This window comes from Pseudophryne corroboree, chromosome 7 (genome assembly GCF_028390025.1).
Source record: "Pseudophryne corroboree isolate aPseCor3 chromosome 7, aPseCor3.hap2, whole genome shotgun sequence".
Taxonomy (NCBI): Eukaryota; Metazoa; Chordata; class Amphibia; order Anura; family Myobatrachidae; genus Pseudophryne; species Pseudophryne corroboree.
In genome coordinates, this window is record NC_086450.1 from 106,136,377 (window position 1) to 106,158,693 (window position 22,317).

A 22,317-nucleotide genomic window follows, 5' to 3' on the forward strand; every position below is an offset into this window, starting at 1 on the left:
GGAGGACACTAGGACCCAGTGTCAGAGAGAATGGGTCCTACGGAGCGGGAGGACAGACCCCGGGGATTGGCTGGCTCGGATCGGGATGAAGGAGGAGGAGGGGTTGGCGCCTAAAAGTGAGAGGATGGTCGGTGTGTGACACGCGGCTGACCTCCGCCGACTGAGAGAAGGAGAGAGCCACTTGCGGGAGGACCGGACGCTGCGCACCGCCGCACTGACAGCGGCCATTTGGAAGAGCAGCCGCTGGAGTCAGCGCTACCGCTGACAGAGAGGGCCGCCAGCCAGCCGTGGAGGAGAGCCGCGGGCAGGGGAGAGCAGCTGCTGGAGTCAGCGCTATCTCTAACAGAGAGGGAGCCGCCAGCCAGCCGTGGAGGAGAGCCGCGGGCAGGGGAGAGCAAGCCGCCAGACAGTGCAGGAGAAGGGGATAAGTGCTGCTGCAGCCGTGGCAGGAGCCGACTGCGATCTGGGGAGCGCCGTGCGCCTGAGCACCCAACAGGAAGGGAGAACCACGTCTGGACCCCGAACAGAACCAGGTACCTGCTCCCCATGTTGAGCCCCCCTGTATTAGTCAGGATCTAGAGACAGCCCTGTCCACTCACCCCCTGGAAATCACACTAAGACCCGGATATGCGGCACCAACCAATCCATTGTGCAACCCTCCCAGTTACCACTGATGCCTGGTCACTAAATATTTAACCCTGTATCATCCCTAACCCCTATATTCCTTTGGAGTTACCACGAGCCTTACGTGGACTCATACCTGGACATTCAGGACATTATGTAGCGTCAGAGACTCTGATAGGAGTTCATAGCACCACCCGGTGGCCCATTAATTTAATGTTGAAATTCTCTTACATTCGTATCTCAAATATGATCTCTTGCATTAGTTATTTCTAACATGATAACGTGTCCATTGATGTAAGAAAAGTGTTCAAGTTGATGTTGAAAAGTGTTCATTATATCACTAATGTAATATGAGATAATGTGCCTTAGTGGATTGTACTGAGTTTACCCACCTGCGAATCCAAGTCACTTAACCAGGGTAGTACCCATTCTTTTTTTACAATAAATCTGCGTTATTGTATCCTACCGTAGTAATCCTTACACACTTTGGGGGTGTTGTCCGTACTGGGGTATCCCCGTCCTTCTGCCCAAATCCTATACAAGTGTTCTACCCAGATCCGGGAGGAACCGCACTCGGGAACAGGTCGACCAGAACAGCCGCAACAGGACAGACAGGAAACTCCAGGTACGCTAACGTATCACATAATGATGACACATAATTGTTATTATTTAATGCTTTAGCAATACCTTTCTTAACACCCTTAATAGAACCCATGTAAATACCCTTACCGGCTGCACTTTCCCTCCCCCCTTCTCCACCCCCATTTATCTCACTACCACCATCCCTACTATACTCGCTGCATGACCCATAGTTTCTAGCTAAACCCTCCCCCCAGGCTCCTAGTTTAAAAACTCCTCCTAGTACTAAGATAAGCCTGCCCTCCTGCTTTTAACCATTCTGTTTTTTAAAATTATCTACATATGTTTTCTATTTTTTAAATATGTGTTTTTTAATATATTTTATTATATTTTGTACTCTTTTATGAATTAAATTATCCATTTTTAGCATCATTGGTTCTTGCATCTTGCACTCTCATAAAACGTATCATAGTTATTTATATTGATTACTGAACACCACGGGTCGCGGCACCCCCATCCCCCCTTTTTCTATACACATCACAGTAGTATACCCGTACTGTATTTTTTAGGGGTTGGCTGATGCCCGAATATTATTTGGACTGTGTTCTATGGTACTGCAGTCATATAGACTATCCCGTACAGGCGCCACTGGAATTTTATCACACAAGTGGCGCTGTACTCTTTTTATTTATATATATATATATATGTATACTAGCTGATGTACCCGGTTTTACCTGGGCAAAGGTTTGCTGGGTGGAACATATTCCCCCTTTTACTTCCCCCTTAGTAGTCAAATAAAAAAAAAATAGCTGCCTAGTGGTTGGATGCAAATAACCGTCACAGTTTCCAGACAACCCAGGATGGAGACTTTGCCCCCTCACCCGACAACACAGCCTGTGATACCTTCCCCTTTTTGATGAGTGAGCTTGCCAGTTCGCTCCCCCGTGGTACCCGCCAGGTTGCGCGGACGGATAACTCTGCAGGCTTACTGTTGTCTGGTGCGGTGCCTGCGGAGTGAGAGCCTTCTTTTCTGGGACACCTGCATCTACTGAAAGAACACCCCAGCCTTCCTGCTCTTACATCAATCTGTGCTGCCGGATCTGTGCCCCTGGAATCCCTGCCCTGGTTGACGAAGTCGGGCTTGACTGCTGGCGATGGACATCTGGTGACTTGGTCTGGCATCTCCGGCTGTGTGCCAGCTAGACCTGTGTCCCCCTGTTTCACACTGTGCATCCAAACAGAGGAGTCATGCCAGTGAGTGTGCCGCGGTGGAGTGCTGCAGCGGTGCCGCTGAAAGTCACCTGCATCTCCTCTAACTGTTGGCAGAGTGAGGTGCTAAGCCGAGTGATGGAGCCTGCCTACTATCCTGGGCCCGGTGAGTGCACACTACAACTGCCTGTAACAGCTTCCCACATCTTGTATATACGTCTGGCTGTGCTGGTCTCTCGCCGGACAGTTTTATCTTCGAGTCCACCTGCTGCTTCTTTGGTGAGTTCGTTCTAACTTGGGGTGAAGGGAACCACACTTGGGTCCCGGGTGGTGAGAGCACACCGGGAGTGTCCCTATTCATCTCCGTGATCCCGAACAGTATGGATTTTTACATGTCACCCCTGTCCCACCCCTAGGTATGCTAGGGGTTTCTTACCCCCACAGTATTTTTGTCCAGATTGTAAGTCATATGTGTACCAAGTTTGGTGTAAATTGCTCCAGGCATTCCAGAGTTATGGCTGAAAACAATGGATTTTTACATGTCACCCCCTTCCCACCCCCACCCCTATGGGTTCTAAGGGTGTCTTACCCCCCACAGCATTTTTTTCAAGATTGTAAGTCATATGTGTACCAAGTTTGGTGTAAATTGCTCCTGGCATTCCAGAGTTATGCAGGAACATACATACACACATACATACATACATACATACATACATACATACATACAAACAAACAAGCAAACAAACGTCTATTTTTATATATATATAGATATCATAGAATGGGCTTTATCTGGGACCAATCTTGCCATGCCCCTTCCCCACAAGGCAAGCGCATTATGTCCCTATTGAAGAAAATGGGGTGGGTGGGAGAGAATTCTCTTTCTGGCATAGTGCACCAAAAAGTCTAGTTACGTCTCTGCTATACAAGACATGTACAATCTGCCTCAATCTACTAATAAAATATAATAGTAAACATGTAAATGTTCTTATACCTCCACAGAACTTGAGATTCTTAAAATTCTATTTACCTTTCTAATATAGTAGAAGCCAAAGCAATGTTCTCTGTTTTCACTTTCGGAAAAATAACGCTGTATGCACTGTCTTCCAATCAGATTATTGACTGTACAGGGACACTAGGCGATCTCTCAGGCCTTAGCAAAACGGGGCTTAGGCAATTGGTATTCTCTTTCTACATGCTGCTTGGTCACGCTATTTTGGGGATGTGGCTGTGCCTTCCTCGGCTGCTCCGGTCCCCAGTGCCAGCTTCCTCGTCTGCTGCTACATAAGGCATTTTCCAAGCTGCTTACTACAGCATGCAGCAGTAATTTATGTTAAATAAAACACAAGTAATTTTCCATGGGATTGCAGCTTTAAATAAGGAACCTATTTGTCATACCAATTGTCTCAATGTTGACAGGACTTTTCTTTTTAAAATGTCCCTGTTCCCCGTGCAAGAGCTTTAATAAAGCAACCCCCTAACCTTACACCCACCCCCGCCTTCCTGTGATTTGGCACAAATGTTTAATTTCATAAGTTACCATATGATATTGGTACAATTATACACACTTTAGCATGATATAGTAATACAGTATGTTATTGTGATACAGCACCTATGTATAAGGCTATAAATATGGCCACATAGAATAAAAATATCTTTGGTAGAGATGAGACAAATTTTTATAATTGAACCATAATATTTTTACCGTGTTAGCCCAAAAAATTCTCAAGCTTAGACAAATTAAATTTTGCCTTTAAGTGTTGCCTATAGCCCACACCAACCATAACATAAAGCAGGATAACCCGGCTGCCATCACCCCAACTCTACTGTAAAAGCAAACATCAAACTTCTATTTTGCACATCTCTGAACTTAACTTTTCAGTGTTTTTAATATTGCTCATGGACTGGAAGCAATTTTACATCCTTGCAGATTTTCAGCATTTCAGTATTAGTTCACATTCAGCAGAGCAGATGAACTTTTCACCTCTGTTAAATGTAGCGCTTTATATAAAGCGTAGGTCCGCAACTCCAGTTTATAAGGAAATGCCCAATTATCTATCATACAGATGCTTCTAGTCACTAGAGAAATCGCTGAAATGAACAACATACTTTAAATGTTGTGTTTCCCAAGGATGAGGATCAACATGCATGGCTGGGTTACATATGCCATCTAATTGTGCGATTTAACGACTTGAGCATAGGAACAAAATATTATTATTATTATTATTATTATTATTGTTGTTATTATTATTATTATTATTATTATTATTATTATTATTATAACAACAACAATAATAATAATAATAATAATAATAATAATTTTAAAGCTGAAAAATGTATAACTTCCCATGAACAAATAGATCTTTTTAGGAAATTGCTTATATACTGTAAGTGTACTGTATTTTGTTTGACGCATTACCCTATAAAGCACGATACAGTCTGAATGGAATGAGGAAATAAAAATAAGTGAATCCTATTTATTTAGCATATACAGAACAACTAGGCAGATATTAGATCATATGCATTTGGAAAAATACGCCTAAAGATTTGTTCTTAAATACGCCATAATCATTTAAATGACATTACTGGAAGATTATGGGGTCTATTTACTAAGCCTCGGATGGAGATAAAATGGACAGAGATAAAGTACCAGCCAATCAGCTTCTAACTCATTTTTCAAACACATCCTGTTACATGGCAGTTAGGAGACGATTGGCTGGTACTTTATCTCCATCCAAGGCTTAGTAAATAGACCCCTATTCCTTTGCCAGTGGCAGAACTTGTAAGTGGTGGGCCCAGGTGCAAAAATATAATTTGGGCCCCCCTCACTCCACCCCATTCCAAGTTCACAATATGCCACATAGCAGTGGTGACAGGGAGAGGCAGTGGTTGACAGAGAGGCAGAGGGTGACGATGGAAGGTAAGGGGAGGCAGATGGTTACAGCGGAAGGCAGGTGGAGGCTGAGGGTGACAGAGAGAGGCAGTGAGTGACAGGGGGAGGCAGAGGGTGACAGGAAGAGACAGTGAGTGACGGGTATAAGTACAATGTACTTTGCGGTGGGTCAGGAAGACAGTGGTCTCTGCTATGTCTGTGACGGGGACCCCCGCCCCATGTGCTTTCCTCAGTTTGGCAGTCAGTCAAGTAGACTCTAAGAGCGCCAGTTACACCGGTTGTGAGCTGCCTTTAATTCACAGACAGCAGAGAATCAGAAAATATGTACAACTGTCTGTAATTATAGGCAGTAAGTGGCTGTGATCATCATCGCTGATAGGTGGCAGGACTTCTCTGTCGGTCCGACACACACAAGGTCAGCCCTGGCTACTTAAGGTAAGGGGCAGGTCCTTCAGGCAGTGGGGCCCACCATGCTCTCTGCAATGGGCCATTCATACAACACTGCTCAAAATGTCTGTACGAGGGGCCAAGGAATAACGCATTGCTGGTCTGGGCAGGAGTGGGCCTCTTAGTCCTCAGAGGCTCTGGTGCACCCATGGTAGTTCCGCCCCTGCCCTTTTTGTCAGTACATTATCTGATATTCCATGATATGATAGGGAAGTTTCTGGGCGGAAACCTGCTGTTTTCTGGGTGTGTCTGAAAAAACACAGGTGTTCCCAAGCGTTTTTAAGGAAGGTCTATGATGTGAGCGATGACCACTTCCAGCCTCTTGTGTCGTAAAAATTGTGGATTCCCTTGCCTGACGCAGATAGGAAAAATCTTCGATGTTTCGGTAATTGTGTATGGTTTTGTGATCAGCCCGCATATTGCTATGCCTTCGATATTTCTGCAATAAGCATTTTCTCTCTATTTCTGGGCGGCAACTATTTGATCGCAGCAACTGCTTTTTAGCAGAAACTGCAATCCTTATTGAATAAGGTTCTCTGTCCTCAGGCACCCTAACAATCCAGGTTTAAGGCTATCCATGCTTAAGCACAGGTGAATTAATTAGTACCATGGTTAGTTTGTATTATACCATCACTAAAACCTGGACTGTTAGGGTGCCTAAGGACCAAGTTTGGAAACCACTGTCCTTCCCTATCTTAACAACATTGTCCTGATGGGAAATCCTGCCATAACCTGTGTGACAAGACTACTGGAATAGTGGTGTAAGGTAGGTATATTTGCCCCAGGTTTCTTACCTATGTGTTTGAAAAGCCCAGGAATATTGTATTGGCTCTGCTAAGAGCTTCTGACTTTTACTAAAAGTCAGAATGGGAGTCTGGGATTGGATGTGAGAAGAGAGGGCGGGTTCTCCATCCATTTAGGCCCATTTCGGGTCTTTGGTTTTTTGTCTCACAGAAGGCTAATTAGTGATTTCAGCAGCATGAGAGTGTCAAGCGGCTCTCAGCAAGATCATTAGCTCTCACACATTGGGGGTGATTCAGAGACGGACGCAGATCTTGCTTCCCGCAGCAAGATCTGCGTCCATCTCCTCACATGCTGGAGGCCGCCCGACATGTGTGTGGCGCTGCCTCGTGATACATCCACAATTACATTGATTTGAGGTCAACCCCTGCCGGCGCAACCTGACTGTGCTGGCAGGTAGTGCTCCGCCATTTTTTTAATCAGAACGGCTGCATGTGACGTCATGCAGCCACCCTGAAAACATTGCAACTGCACCACCAGGTTGCCCCATTTTTGTTGCTCGTGGATCTCTGTTTCAAAATAGTGCGGTTTATCTTGATGCTTTGTTACAACCATGCATTGTGGATCATGAATATTACCTGCTTGATACCACCTCTATTTTGAATAAATTAGCTACGTTAACGGAGATTCCGGTGAACAGCAGGCTATGTAATTTAGACGTGGCTAGTCTTTATACTGTCATATCGAATGATGAAAGGGTTGATTCAGTACTTTCATTACTTAGCAACAATCCTTTGTATCTGGGTCCAATGTGAATTTGTTTCTTTACTTACTTTGTTTGATTTTGACGCATAACTACTTTATATTTGACTGTAGATTTTATCTACAGGTGTCTGGCTGTGCGATGGGGTCCAATGTGGCCCCATCATACGCCAACGCCTATATGTTCCGGAAAGGAACGCAAGATATTTTTTAATGATCCCTATGTAGCAGGCAGGATTTTTTTCTATGCTCGCTACATAGATAATTTATTCATGATCTGGACCGCTACTAAGGATGAGTTAATCTTCTTTTTGGAGGCTCATAATCTGACAGTCCATTTTAATTATAATATGTTATTGATCCTGTGTCTGTCAATTTTTTGGATGTACAGGTTAGAGTTAATGGTGGGACTATCAGCACCTCCCTGTACCAGAAGGCTAGTGATAGGAATATCATTTTACATGCAGGTAGCTGTCATCCCAAGCCCTTAAAGTCTGGGTTACCCTTTTCCCAGTTCATTCATGCCTGCCGTATTTGTAGTGTTCAAGCAGATGCTGAGAAACAAATTGACAATATGATTGAGATATTTCTTGACAGGGGATGTGATTTAAAACAACTAAGGTTAGCTAAAGCTAGGGCCTTAATGATAACCGGAGCTAATTTACTTAAATCAAAAGCGAAGATCCAGAATACGTCTAAAATGTCCTGGATCAATAACTACAGTGTCGCTAGTGGCGTGATTAAACACGTTTGTTAAAATCTCTGGCCAATTATTAAAACAGATAGAGATTTGAATTAGGAGAATACTGAAGTGATGCCATTTATACTACTGTTCAGCATGTGATAGCTTGGTGGTTGGTAGTAGTTTCTGCCATCCACCGAGTGGGAAAAGATTTTATACCAGGCATCGCTTAACGTGTATACTTGATAACATGCCCCTGTGGCTTAAGTTACGTTGGAAAAAGCGACGGAATTTGAGGGTACGGATGGCAGAACATAGATTTGCTTTAACATCTGGCCATAGTGATCCGCCTGTTGCAAGGCATTTTGCCCTGGCAAAGCATAGCCTTGCAACATTACAGTACATTCTGATCGATCACATTCCCTCTGTTATGCGGCATGGTGATAGATCATTAAAATTACTCCAATGTGAGTCTAAGTGGATCTACAGGTTGTGGACCCTGACACTTAAGGGTTTGAATGACCATCTGGGTGTACATGCTTTTATTTGATCTATGTCTACATATATATATACCGGTATATATATACAAACAAATCTAGAAAACCACAGCACTTGCCACCCCAGAAGCGGGGTGCAACATCTGCACTTACCACTCATAGGGTGGGGTGCATGCAGCCCATGGCCACGAACCCAAATATATACAAACAGAAAGTTCAGCACTCACCATAGCAAGCTCACTTATCCTCACAACATCAATAAATAAATGATGGGGGTTTAGTTAGTGAATTGGCCAATGCACGGAAGCCTGCATACAGCTCGCCAAGGTACCCCACCTTCATGCAGGTCCTACACTATCACAAAGTCTCAAAAATAATATATATATATACTGCTTTAGGTACAGACCTTGTGTTACTTTTGCTAAGAGTGTTTAACAAATTCTTGCTGTGATGTATACAATGTTCTATATGTCCAGCTACTGTATCTTTTGCTAATGTTTTTAGGTCTGGTTGCTATGGCGATGGGAAGGGATGTGATGACGTCAACAGTGGGCGCCATCCTTCCGAGTCCAGAAACCACCGCCAGCGCATGGTGTGGTGATATAAGGAGAGATGTGTTTGTTATGTATCACTTGCCTGATGACGATGTAGAGAATACATCGAAACATTGCAGTACAACTATTGTGTCAAGTCTACTTATGCCTGAGTGCCGCCGTCTCGTTATGTCTATATTGGTCTCCTGGCAGGGGAGCATCCAGAGAGGGCACCGGACGCGACATTGGAGTATATGTGAGTGCTGCCTGAAAGACTTTTGCATATTGGTATTCAGCTGTGCTTGCTGGATTCTGGGCTTTAGCACCCACTGATATTTAGTGGCATTATATAACCGCTTTGAGTTTCATTGGACTTGGCATTTGGGTCCTATTTTATTATGGCTGAAGGCACCAGTACGACTGATAACTTCTGCGAGAGTGTGAATTTATCTAAAGTAACACAAGGCACCTCTTTATCATTTTCGGAATCCGAGGCTGAAAACATATTGTTTAAAGAAATTGTGGGAGATAATGTGGAGGATAGATTATTTCAACATCTATATCATGATTGGCTTAAACTTAAGTTGGACTTTTTTTTACCACGGTGTCAAGCTGAGTGACTTTTATAAGGATAAACGCATTCCCCGTGGTTTTAGGGTAAAAAAAAACATTAGGCTGCTTCAGTACTTCCTTTTGTAAACATTGGATAACGGTGCTCAACAAATGCAGTTATGACTTAATCCTTCTGGTAATCGAAGAATCTAATAGAGAGCTCCAACTGAAAGCTGCGAGGTTCAGTCCACCATCTGGGATTTATGCACAGTGTAATCCCTGCTGATTGAATAGGTCCGGCCGGGACAATTAGCCGAGGGGTTAAAAAACTGGGCTAATTGAATATGCCGATTGTGTCTGTTTCTATGGCCTCTCCCTCCTTATTACCCTTCTAAGGGGCACATAACTAACAGACTTTGCTTTACGCTCTATTATAATAACACTGCTACTGCAGCAGCCCTGTACAGGGCAGCTGGGTGTCTGTGCCTGTACTGACCCCACTCTCATCCCCCACTCCCCCTGAGTTTGTACTGTCATAAAGTTGCACCCTAGGGCGCTACTACGGCACTAATCTGAGCATCCCTAGGATGATCTAACCAGCTGTTCAGGTCCCCCGTCTCCTCACACGGCACTGTGGGAGAGGTCATGATATCTCTCTTCACACAGTGCAAGAGCCGGGTGGTGAACCAGGAAGGGTTGCGGTGCCTGGTTAGCAGGACAGATTTTTATGCCCCTGGACTGCAGCCTTGACTATTCAGTTGCATAATAACAACACTGTTGCTCTATATAGATCTGGACTGGCCTAAAAAGACTGATGGCCATACATGTGCATAGCACTCTTGGATCATAGGCCAAGAAGTCAGTGTTGTGCAGTATAGCTCTATATTGGAAGAGCTGCCTCTGCATTTCCAGTCCCTCCGCCCACTATCATCTCCAGCCCACACTAATCATCTGCAGCCTGACACTCTTCCTGGGTCCTCTGCTGTCCTGCTGTGCAACGTCATGGCGTCACACATGCTGTTCCAAAAAAAGAAAAATGTTTGCGACGGCAGCCAGTCTCCCTCTTTCTGTGCCCTACTGAATACTGATACAGCATAGACATGCGGCAACCTAACCTAACTGGTCCGAGACGCAGATGAACTGGACTCCCAATTTACTAATGTGCCAGGCCTCGCAGAATCTTGGAGTCCTGTACAAGTGTAAATGCAGAGCAGAGGTGAAAGAGAACCTCCCCCCCCCCCAAAAAAACAAAAAACAAAACATTTCTCCCCCTCCCTATGGAACACTGAGGTCTGTGGACGAGACATTGGGACAGTGTTCAAAAAGCAGGACTGTCCTACCAAAATCTTACGGTTGGGAGGTATGCATTTGGTGTATGCTCTGCTTACTCCTCCTCTATAGGTTGTTTTGTTCTCTAAACCATGTTTTTCTGCTTGATCTGTCATAGCTGTGATAACATTTTGATTTGATCAATTTCACAAATTTGCAATGATAAAATTAACTGAAAAATCTGTTAGTCTAAATAATGGTGAACAGACTCAACAATGATCATTTATAAGCCCTGTAATCAAAAGCAGTTGGTTTCACGGAGATAACATTTACACTTATTTATCAATGGTTACCAGCAGCTGCAGCTCTTTATCAATAGCGACTCCATGCAAAGTTTGGGGAAAGCCTACAGATGTAGCCATGCTCATCTTTGCTGCAATGCAGCATGCTGCAACATGGATTGCTGCATGGGGTGCTGGTGCCCGGAATACCCGATATTCCCATTCGGGTGGTGGGTCCACGTCACCACCCGAGTGGGAATATAACCTGTGGCAAGCAAAGCTCACCACCGGGCCCAAAGCATGGCGAGCACAGCCTGGCAGGATTCAGGTTGGTGTGATGCCGATGGCTGTATACCGTATGTATTCCGGTCACACATGTACAGAGGAGACCTAGACAGGCCACCAATGCGATAAGAGTCTTCTTACCCCAGCCACCCAATATCACGTTTGAGAATTGCTCAGTTGCCCCAGGAATACTTTAATGGTAAATTAGACCAAAAACAGATTTATCACTCCAATAAGCGCCAATAGTCTATCTTATCAGCTATTGATAAATAGGCCCGATATTACCAAAAGATTTCCAACTTAATAATGTACAATAGTCAATAACAGTTTAATTAGCTCAACCTGTCGTCTTGCTGTGAGTACACTAATATTGGCTCCCTAGTTTTTATTCCTGTTTAGGATCTCCTACGTTTATTTTAGAATAGTGTTTGCTTAATGTTTTGCTGCTGCTATATTAATTATTTAACTGAACATTACAAACTATTTCAAAAAGATTAAAGAGTCAAAGATACTGTATTAGAATAACTGTCGTCACTGCACTCACTGTCACTGAAGTATAATTATGTTTAGTAACATTTGGTACCTATATGATAATCCATTACATTGCACAGTGGCAGACAGTAAGTGGGTTGGATAGGCTTTAGCGGCAGCTGCGGTCTCCTGAGCGCCGCTCACATAACTATATACCCAGTAAGTATGTAAGTCTTCTGTACCCAGCTTGGCAGTATCAGGACAGATCTCTGTTCTAAAACTTCCCTTACTGTATATAGGGCTGTGACTCCCATTATATTTCTAGCATACTATACTACCTTAACTTGTCCTCTTAAAAAGGTTTCAGAACATTTGAAATGTAAACTTCTGCTTTGCCACCTCTGTAAAACTAGATGCACTGGTGTACCAAGCTCGTACTTAGCAACCTCCACCTCCATCTGCCCTCTTGATTCACCGATTGTAGGAAGAAGCACTCTTTAACCCAGTGATTCTCAAACTTTTTTGAAACACTGCACCCTAAAGTATCAGAATTTTTTACACGGCACCGCTAGGCCAAGAGTTTCTTATTGAGAAATTTAGAAACAAATATTAAATTAAGTAAACTGTTTGAATGTCATACTTAGGTTCAAATGTGTGGTGAGGGACAGAATTTGTTTCTGTTTGTCCACATATTTTATGATTAGCAGCCACCAGAACTGGTTTTCCCTATTACATTGACCATAAATAATTTAAATTGGTCGTGGTCCACTAAACCAAGGCACCCCGGCAAGTGTCCCAAGGCACCCCTGGGTGCCATGGCACACAGTTTGAGAACCACTGCTTTAACCCAATCATCTGTGCTTCGCTCTGTCGCCTTTAGCAGCATATATTGCGGACAGAGTAGGTCACCTCGTTGTCCTGTATATACTCATCACTGCACAGCTAAAACAATGACTGCAGGAGGAAGCATAGGTGATTGGTATCACACTATGTGGACTACTCAAGAAGTTTCTGGGCCACAGTGTGCCATTCTGGAAAGGTACATCACAGCCAGCAACAGTGCTACTTTTATCTCGCTCTCCATAGAGGGGCACAGGAAAGTAACACTGTGGAGAACTTACTGTATGTGCACAGTGGACATCACTGGATGTTCTCCTACATAACACAGCTAATTAAACTGACCAATACTCTTCCCCTTGTAATGACTCACTGACAGATGGGAGTAGATTAGGAGCTGGATGAGAAGTTCATGTCTACAAACCATAGAATTCCACTGTCTGGCATAAAGGTTTCATTTTCCTTATTATTATGGTTTTACTACATTATTGACATTAATTAGATTCATTAAAGATTAGAAAATCTCTATAACAGTAACACATATCACTAACATATTTAACATCTACAACCCTTGATCAGCAGCTGTCCGTTTTCATGATATCCTAGTGACTGCAACTTCAGAACACTTGTTGATTCGGTATTCCTGAAAGGTCAGCCGTTATAAGGTCACTGTGGAAGAGGCAGATGCTGGAATTTATTGTATTGCTAACTCATTTGCATATTTTATTAAATGCAGATGGCTTTGTTTGTGATCCACGTCATTAATATTGCAATACTGAGCACAGAGTTAGTCAGCTAATGTTATGAATATGAAGTGGGGAAGCGTTTGATGTGGTGAAATTCTGTTAAATATTTGCGCGATACTAGTCAGAAATAGTGATGTGCACCGGAAATTTTTCGTGTTTTGTGATTTGGTTTTGGGTTCGGTTCCGTGGCCGTGTTTTGGATTCGGACGCGTTTTGGCAAAACCTCACCGAAATTTTTTTGTCGGATTCGGGTGTGTTTTGGATTCGGGTGTTTTTTTCAAAAAACCCTAAAAAACAGCTTAAATCATAGAATTTGGGGGTCATTTTGATCCCATAGTATTATTAACCTCAATAACCATAATTTCCACTCATTTTCAGTCTATTCTGAACACCTCACAATATTATTTTTAGTCCTAAAATTTGCACCGAGGTCGCTGGATGGCTAAGCTAAGCGACACAAGTGGCCGACACAAACACCTGGCCCATCTAGGAGTGGCACTGCAGTGTCAGACAGGATGGCCCTTCAAAAAAATACTCCCCAAACAGCACATGATGCAAAGAAAAAAATAGGCGCACCAAGGTCGCTGTGTGACTAAGCTAAGCGACACCAGTGGCCGACACAAACACCTGGCCCATCTAGGAGTGGCACTGCAGTGTCAGACAGGATGGCCCTTCAAAAAAATGCTCCCCAAACAGCACATGATGCAAAGAAAAAAATAGGCGCACCAAGGTCGCTGTGTGACTAAGCTAAGCGACACAAGTGGCCGACACAAACACCTGGCCCATCTAGGAGTGGCACTGCAGTGTCAGACAGGATGGCCCTTCAAAAAAATACTCCCCAAACAGCACATGATGCAAAGAAAAAAAGAGGCGCAATGAGGTAGCTGTGTGACTAAGCTAAGCGACCCAAGTGGCCGACACAAACACCTGGCCCATCTAGTAGTGGCACTGCAGTGTCAGGCAGGATGGCCCTTCGAAAAATTTGTCCCCAAACAGCACATGATGCAAATAAAAATGAAAGAAAAAAGAGGTGCAAGATGGAATTGTCCTTGGGCCCTCCCACCCACCCTTATGTTGTATAAACAGGACATGCACACTTTAACGAACCCATAATTTCAGTGACAGGGTCTGCCACACGACTGTGACTGAAATGACTGGTTGGTTTGGGCCCCCACCAAAAAAGAAGCAATCAATCTCTCCTTGCACAAACTGGCTCTACAGAGGCAAGATGTCCACCTCATCATCATCCTCCGATTCCTCACCCCTTTCACTATGTACATCCCCCTCCTCACAGATTATTAATTCGTCCCCACTGGAATCCACCATTTCAGGTCCCCGTGTACTTTCTGGAGGCAATTGCTGCTGGTGAATGTCTCCACGGAGGAATTGATTATAATTCATTTTAATGAACATCATCTTCTCCACATTTTCTGGAAGTAACCTCGTACGCCGATTGCTGACAAGGTGAGCGGCTGCACTAAACACTCTTTCGGAGTACACACTGGAGGGAGGGCAACTTAGGTAGAATAAAGCCAGTTTGTACAAGGGCCTCCAAATTGCCTCTTTTTCCTGCCAGTATACGTACGGACTGTCTGACGTGCCTACTTGGATGCGGTCACTCATATAATCCTCCACCATTCTTTCAATGGTGAGAGAATCATATGCAGTGACAGTAGACGACATGTCAGTAATCGTTGCCAGGTCCTTCAGTCCGGACCAGATGTCAGCACTCGCTCCAGACTGCCCTGCATCACCGCCAGCGGGTGGGCTCGGAATTCTTAGCCTTTTCCTCGCACCCCCAGTTGCGGGAGAATGTGAAGGAGGAGATGGTGACGGGTCACGTTCCGCTTGACTTGACAATTTTCTCACCAGCAGGTCTTTGAACCTCTGCAGACTTGTGTCTGCCGGAAAGAGAGATACAACGTAGGTTTTAAATCTAGGATCGAGCACGGTGGCCAAAATGTAGTGCTCTGATTTCAACAGATTGACCACCCGTGAATCCTGGTTAAGCGAATTAAGGGCTCCATCCACAAGTCCCACATGCCTAGCGGAATTGCTCTGTTTTAGCTCCTCCTTCAATGTCTCCAGCTTCTTCTGCAAAAGCCTGATGAGGGGAATGACCTGACACCGCTTGAGTCAGGTGCATTCCACCTCCTTTGCCTATATCGTGGCCAGATGTATAGGCTTGAATGGCCTTTTGCTGCTCCTCCATCCTCTGAAGCATATAGAGGGTTGAATTCCACCTCGTTACCACCTCTTGCTTCAGATGATGTCAGGGCAGGTTCAGGAATGTTTGGTGGTGCTCCAGTCTTCTGTACGCGGCGCATGAATGCCGAAAGTGGCCCGCAATTCTTTGGGCCACCGACAGCATCTCTTGCACACCCCTGTCGTTTTTTAAATAATTCTGCACCACCAAATTCAAGGTATGTGCAAAACATGGGACGTGATGGAATTTGCCCAGATGTAATGCACGCACAATATTGCTGGCGTTGTCCGATGTCACAAATCCCCAGGAGAGTCCAATTGGGGTAAGCCATTCTGCGATGATCTTCCTCAGTTGCCGTAACAGGTTTTCAGCTGTGTGCCTATTCTGGAAAGCGGTGATACAAAGCGTAGCCTGCCTAGGAACGAGTTGGCGTTTGCGAGATGCTGCTACTGGTGCCGCCGCTGCTGTTCTTGCTGCGGGAGGCAATACATCTACCCAGTGGGCTGTCACAGTCATATAGTCCTGAGTCTGCCCTGCTCCACTTGTCCACATGTCCGTGGTTAAGTGGACATTGGGTACAACTGCATTTTTTAGGACACTGGTGAGTCTTTTTCTGAGGTCTGTGTACATTTTCGGAATCGCCTGCCTAGAGAAATGGAACCTAGATGGTATTTGGTACCGGGGTCACAGTACCTCAATCAAGTCTCTAGTTGGCTCTGAATTAACGATGGATACCGGAACCACGTTTCTCACCACCCAGGCTGCCAAGGCCTCAGTTATCCGCTTTGCAGCAGGATAACTGCTGTGATATTTCATCTTCCTCGCAAAGGACTGTTGGACAGTCAATTGCTTACTGGAAGTAGTACAAGTGGTCTTCCGACTTCCCCTCTGAGATGACGATCGACTCCCAGCAGCAACAACAGCAGCGCCAGCAGCAGTAGGCGTTACACTCAAGGATGCATCGGAGGAATCCCAGGCAGGAGAGGACTCGTCAGACTTGACAGTGACATGGCCTGCAGGACTATTGGCTTTCCTGGGTAAGGAGGAAATTGACACTGAGGGAGTTGGTGGTGTGGTTTGCAGGAGCTTGGGTACAAGAGGAAGGGATTTAGTGGTCAGTGGACTGCTTCCGCTGTCACCCAAAGTTTTTGAACTTGTCACTGACTTATGATGAATGCGCTGCAGGTGACGTATAAGGGAGGATGTTCCGAGGTGGTTAACGTCCTTACCCCTACTTATTACAGCTTGACAAAGGCAACACACGACTTGACACCTGTTGTCCGCATTTGTGTTGAAATAATTCCACACCGAAGAGCTGATTTTTTTTGTATTTTGACCAGGCATGTCAATGGCCATATTCCTCCCACGGACAACAGGTGTCTCCCCGGGTGCCTGACTTAAACAAACCACCTCACCATCAGAATCCTCCTTGTCAATTTCCTCCCCAGCGCCAGCAACACCCATATCCTCATCCTGGTGTACTTCAACACTGACATCTTCAATTTGACTATCAGGAACTGGACTGCGGGTGCTCCTTCCAGCACTTGCAGGGGGCGTGCAAATGGTGGAAGGCGCAAGCTCTTCCCGCCCAGTGTTGGGAAGGTCAGGCATCGCAACCGACACAATTGGACTCTCCTTTGGGATTTGTGATTTCGAAGAACGCACAGTTCTTTGCTGTGCTTTTGCCAGCTTAAGTCTTTTCTTTTTTCTAGCGAGAGGATGAGTGCTTCCATCCTCATTTGAAGCTGAACCACTAGCCATGAACATAGGCCAGGGCCTCAGCTGTTCCTTGCCACTCCGTGTCGTAAATGGCATATTGGCAAGTTTACGCTTCTCCTCAGACGCTTTTAATTTTGATTTTTGGGTCATTTTACTGAACTTTTGTGTTTTGGATTTTACATGCTCTCTACTATGACATTGGGCATCGGCCTTGGCAGACGACGTTGATGGCATTTCATCGTCTCGGCCATGACTAGTGGCAGCAGCTTCAGCACGAGGTGGAAGTGGATCTTGATCTTTCCCTATTTTTTTAACCTCCACATTTTTGTTCTCCATATTTTAATGTGTGGAATTATATGCCAGTATCAATAGCAATGGCCTACTACTATATATACTGCGCACAACTAAAATGCACCACAGGTATACAATGTAGATGGATAGTATACTTCATGGATGACGAGTGACGACACAGAGGTAGGTACAGCAGTGGCCTACCGTACTGCTATATATAGTATACTGGAGGACACTGTCATCAAACTGCTAAACTAGTCTAAAAAAATGCACCACAGGTATACAATGTAGATGGATAGTATACTTAATGGATGACGAGTGACGACACAGAGGTAGGTACAGCAGTGGCCTACCGTACTGCTATATATAGAATACTGGTGGACACTGTCAGCAAACTGCTAAACTAGTCTAAAAAAATGCACCACAGGTATACAATGTAGATGGATAGTATACTTAATGGATGACGAGTGACGACACAGAGGTAGGTACAGCAGTGGCCTACCGTACTGCTATATATAGTATACTGGTGGACACTGTCAGCAAACTGCTAAACTAGTCTAAAAAAATGCACCACAGGTATACAATGTAGATGGATAGTATACTTAATGGATGACGAGTGACGACACAGAGGTAGGTACAGCAGTGGCCTACCGTACTGCTATATATAGTATACTGGTGGACACTGTCAGCAAACTGCTAAACTAGTCTAAAAAAATGCACCACAGGTATACAATGTAGATGGATAGTATACTTAATGGATGACGAGTGACGACACAGAGGTAGGTACAGCAGTGGCCTACCGTACTGCTATATATAGTATACTGGTGGACACTGTCAGCAAACTGCTAAACAAGTCTAAAAAAATGCACCACAGGTATACAATGTAGATGGATAGTATACTTAATGGATGACGAGTGACGACACAGAGGTAGGTACAGCAGTGGCTTACCGTATTGCTATATATAGTATACTGGTGGACACTGTCAGCAAACTGCTAAACTAGTCTAAAAAAATGCACCACAGGTATACAATGTAGATGGATAGTATACTTAATGGATGACGAGTGACGACACAGAGGTAGGTACAGCAGTGGCCTACCGTACTGCTATATATAGTATACTGGTGGACACTGTCAGCAAACTGCTAAACAAGTCTAAAAAAAATGCACCACAGGTATACAATGTAGATGGATAGTATACTTCATGGATGACGAGTGACGACACAGAGGTAGGTACAGCAGTGGCCTACCGTACTGCTATATATAGTATACTGGTGGACACTGTCAGCAAACTGCTAAACTAGTCTAAAAAAATGCACCACAGGTATACAATGTAGATGGATAGTATACTTAATGGATGACGAGTGACGACACAGAGGTAGGTACAGCAGTGGCCTACCGTACTGCTATATATAGTATACTGGTGGACACTGTCAGCAAACTGCTAAACTAGTCTAAAAAAATGCACAACAGGTATACAATGTAGACGGATAGTATACTTAATGGATGACGAGTGACGACACAGAGGTAGGTACAGTAGTGGCCTACCGTACTGCTATATATAGTATACTGGTGGACACTGTCAGCAAACTGCTAAACTAGTCTAAAAAAATGCACCACAGGTATACAATGTAGATGGATAGTATACTTAATGGATGACGAGTGACGACACAGAGGTAGGTACAGCAGTGGCCTACCGTACTGCTATATATAGTATACTGGTGGACACTGTCAGCAAACTGCTAAACTAGTCTAAAAAAATGCACCACAGGTATACAATGTAGATGGATAGTATACTTAATGGATGACGAGTGACGACACAGAGGTAGGTACAGCAGTGCACTCTGCACTGTACTACTCCTATATAATATTAATTATACTGGTGGTCCCCAGTCCCCACAATAAAGCAGCACACTGTGAGCACAGATATGGAGTGTTTTTTAGGCAGACAACGTATACTGGTGGTCACTGTCAGCAAAACTCTGCACTGTACTCCTGCTATAGCTGCTCCCCAGTACCCACAATTAAGCAGTGTGAGCACTCAGCACAGATATATCATGCAGCACACTGAGCACAGATATGGTATGGAGCGTTTTTTTCAGGCAGAGAACGGATAAAAAAACTGGTGGTCACTTATCAGCAAAACTCTGCACTGTACTCCTAACAGCTGCTCCCCAATCCTCCCCACAATCTCCTATATATTTGCCTTGTAAGTCTGTGCCTGGCCCTCTAACGCTGGGAGGAGTTAGCAGCTCCTGCCCTGTCCCAGCACACCCCTAGCAGAACTGAGCAGCAGCTCCAGCCACATAATCCCACCACCATCCCCAGCCTGCAGCCACCAGGGGACGGACGCAGCACAGTGGCAGGTACGCACGCACCCCTCCATTCCCCCCTCCACCGGCTCCCACATGCAGCCACTCACAGCACACAACCCCCCTTCACACCGACACATGCAGAACTCATCCACCACACACTGCCCAGCCTAACCCCAGTGCACCGAACCCACCCGCCGCACAAGCCCACCAATAACACCCACATCCTGCCTTGCCAGGGGTACGCACCACGGCCGCCCAGCCACATAGCACACCACCCCTCCCCCTATATGTACAAACACCACCACCTTCCCAACAACGGCCGCCAAAACACCCGCAGCCCACAACGCCGCTCACTCCCTCCCCCTCCCCCCCCCCCCCCCCAGCCCCTGCACAATCTGTCACTTTGCAGGCGCGCCGCGGGCACATAGTCCCGCAGCACGCCGCCCACAGCACGGCCGCACTGAGTCCACAGCACGGCCGCACACAGCCCACCGTCCCGACAAGCTGTCTCCCGTCCATGCACACTGTGTCCCTCCGGCCCCCCTCCCCACACTGCAGATAAATCTTAATCCCCGCACCATCGGACACACTACAGGCGCGCCGCAGCACGCACGCACAGACCACAGCACGGCCGCACATAGCCCACCCTCCCCACAAGCTGTCTCCCGTCCCTGCACACTGTGTCCCGCCGGACCCCCTCCCCACACCACAGATAAATCTCCCCCCCCAGCAACATCGGACACACTACAGGCGCGCACACATAGTTCCGCAGCACGGCCGCACAGAGCCCACCCTTCACACAAGCCCGACACAAACTGTCTCCCGTCCCGGCACATAGAGTCCCGCCGGCCCCCCTCGCCACACCGCCGATAACTCTCCCCCCCCCATCCCACCCCACCCCACCCCAACATCTGACACACTACAGACACGCCGCGGGCATACAGCCCCGCAGCACACCACCAACAGCACGCCCGCACTGAGTCCACAGCACGGCCGCACATAGCCCACCGTCCTGACAGGCCCTACACAACCTGTCTCCCGTCCCGGCACACAGAGTCCCGCCGGCCCCCCTCACCACACCACAGATAAATCTCCCCCTCCCCTCCCCCGCAACATCGGACACACTACAGGCGCGCCGCGGACACATAGTTCCGCAGCACGGCCGCACAGAGCCCACCCTTCACACAAGCCCGACACAAACTGTCTCCCGTCCCGGCACATAGAGTCCCGCCGGCCCCCCTCACCACACCGCCGATAACTTCTACCCCCCTTCCCCCGCACAACCCCTGCACCATCTGACACATTGCAGCCGTTCCGCGGGCACATAGTCCCACAGCATCCCATCCACACTACAGCCGCACAGAGCGCACCCGCCCTCCCCACAACCCCAGCTCTGACTGTCTCCCGACCCAGCCACGCAGTGTTCCGCCAGCCCCCTCACCACACCGCCGATACATCCCCCCCCCCCCCTCCACCTTCTGACACATTGCAGGCACCCCGCGGACACATGGTCCCGCAGCATCCCATGCACGCCACGACCAGACAGAGCGCACTCCCCCTCCCCACAACCCAAGCTCAAACTGTCTCCCTACCCCCGCACACAGTGTTTCATCAGCCCCCCTCACCACACCGCCCATAACTCACCCCACCCGCCTCCACCATCTGACACATTGCAGGCGCCCCGCGGACGCATGGTCCCGCAGCACCCCATGCATGCCTCGGCCAGACAGAGCGCACTCGCCCTCCCCACAACCCCAGCTCAAACTGTGTCCCTACCCCGCCACACAGTGTTCCGCCAGCCCCCCTAACCACACCCCCGATAACAACCCCCACCTTCCCACAACCCCAGCACAGTCTCCCGACCCCGGCACACAGTGTTCCATCAGCCCCCCACACCACACCCCCGATAACAACCCCCCTTCCCACAACCCCAGCACAAACTGTCTCCCTACCCCGGCACACAGTGTTCCATCAGCCCCCCTCACCACACCCCCAATAACAACCCCCCTTCCCACAACCCCAGCACAAACTGTCTCCCTACCCCGGCACACAGTGTTCCGTCAGCCCCCCTCACCACAGCGCCGATAACAACCCCCCCTCACCACAACCCCGACACAGTCTCCCAACCCCGCCACACAGTGTTCCGCCAGCCCCCCTCACCACAGCGCCGATAACAACCCCCCCTCACCACAACCCCGACACAGTCTCCCAACCCCGCCACACAGTGTTCCGGCAGCCCCCCTCACCACACCGCCGCAAACTACGACACTACCACAGCCCCCTCCCTCACCCCCGCCTGTCTGTCTGCCGGTGGCAGGCCTCTCGCCACTCCTAACCCCTCCCCCCCCGGCACATACACAAAACCCCTCCCCTCCCAGCACCA